This window comes from Verticillium alfalfae, genomic scaffold (genome assembly GCF_000150825.1).
Source record: "Verticillium alfalfae VaMs.102 supercont1.2 genomic scaffold, whole genome shotgun sequence".
Taxonomy (NCBI): Eukaryota; Fungi; Ascomycota; class Sordariomycetes; order Glomerellales; family Plectosphaerellaceae; genus Verticillium; species Verticillium alfalfae.
The window spans coordinates 1,239,309-1,241,507 of NW_003315037.1; positions in this window are offsets into that span (position 1 = coordinate 1,239,309).

Below are 2,199 nucleotides of genomic sequence, written 5' to 3' on the forward strand. Positions count from 1 at the left end.
TCTGAAAAAGGCTGCCAATACACTTTCCAGCTGCGACTCGGATCTAAAGCAGTGTCACGATACGTCTCCGATGGGTCCTGGTACACACAGAGAGAGCGAGAGAGAAAGAGAGAGAGAGAGAGGCTCGCCTGGTGATGAGCATGGAAGTCCTCACGCTGGGCGTGGCCAGGAATAGTCCGCAGAATGGAGTCGTCCGAAGGCCAAAACGTCATGAAGACGCGACTTTGGGATGACACTTCTCACGATCCCAAAGCAAGAAGGGCACGAGGCGCCAAACGACGCGGGTCGGCATAATGGCAGGTCCAGACATCCGGTCGGAGCGTCTGCAGGGCTGAGGGCGGGTGCATTGTGAAGCTGCATTCTTCCAGTGACAGAGACAAGACGAAGTCCAGTCCTGGATCGTCTCAAGTTCAACCGGCCGCTCGCCTTCCCATTCTTCAGTGCAACCCCCTTGTTGCTCTTGGAGCCTCGAGCCTCGACTTTCGAAGCTCGAAGCTCGAACCTCAGCCCCTGTCCCAAACACACAAGCCTTCATGACAGGACCAGGGGGTAGGGATGGCAGATCCCAGGCTTCGGAACGGCGACAGGGACCCGATCAGGTAATGATGGTCCGAGTGTGGTCATGCATAGCAGTTCTTGATTCGGCCTAGACACCCACTTACTCACCCATGCCCGCGCCCATCTCATCATTTGTGGGCTCCAACTCTGGGATTTTTGGGGGCCATCACAAGGGGGGGAGGGGCGTGTACCAGAAGCCCAAAGCAGCGTTCAGAGGGGTGTGTGAAGCGACCTGGGGGCGACATTAACAGAAACTTAGCCCGGTCTACAACGCAAGCAAACATGGACACTTTGTCCTCGAACGACTGGTTTCCAGCTACGATAACTCGAGCTAAAATAAGGCAACTTTTGTCAGTCGACAGAGGCAAAAGCTATGAAATGGGGCAGTGTTTCGCTCTCATGCTAGGAGATTCTTTCATAAAACCCAAGTACACACTGCAGGGATCGGTTGACCTGGCCGAGAAACCAGACAGCACATCATTTCACATCATATCCCCATGGACCACATCCTAAGCGCAGAGGGCAACAAATCTCATTGCGCATGAACATCAGAATCGTTTGATCTCGAGGGATCCCCGACGCTCATCTCAACATCCGTCCCTCTCCCTCCGGACTCCCGAGAGCAAAACGAGACGGCATACGCACCAAGACAACAGTCCCACTGTCACTCCTCCGTCAGGCACATCAACATCAAAACACACAGAGCACTGGTTCTGTCCCACATATCCCATACTTGACTTTCCATATCGGCCAGCAAGTGAGGTATCGTACCTTCGTACCTACAGACCAGCAGCAGCGCCACGGCACACACTGCTGCACCTGCACCTGTGCCTGCACCCGCACCCTCCTCACCTCGACCTGAGCATCGATGGTGCATCTTTGAGGACGGCACACACCCACACACCCACACACCCTGTCACCCCCTTCCATCCCTTCTTGGGCTGTAAGTACGTACATCCCATCAACCCCCGAGTCAGAGGGGGAGGTCCCCTACGCCATACCCATTAAGAGGAGGCGCTATAGCCAAGGTACGTGCCCTCCCGCCCCCCGGGCCAGGAGACATGGACCACACATGGAACCAAGCCAGGACGAGCAACGCACCAGACTCTTCTCAGTCAGAGAGATTGTGTGAGTGTGTGGTGCTTAGCCAAGCTCTATGCTCCACGTTCCATGCCATGCTCCATGCTCCATACTCCATGTTCCATGCCTTCATCCCAGCTCTTCAAAACGTCGACCATCCCAAGACCTGGCTGACCCACACAATTTGTGACAGGCAACTGTCTCCTCTCCGCCCCCCCCCTTTGCCCCGGTCCATCGTTCATCGACCATCGACCAGGGCTACCCACCTACAGTCAGGACCAAGTTCAGGACCGGTCAGGACCAGGGTCAGGGTCAGGATCAGGGCCACAGCCCAGGGATCATCGAGTGGATTGACGCTCGATCATCCATTACACTCTGCTTCGGGAGATCTCTGATATGCCTGCCAGGCTTGCCTGCTGCCATCCACACTACACCCACCCACCACTACCACTACCACACACTCACCACCTTTACCCCCCCCCCCCTCGACAAGCTTCTTTTGCCTGCCCTGACATAACTTAAAACAACCCATCCTCCCATCCCACTCCATCTACTAAACCC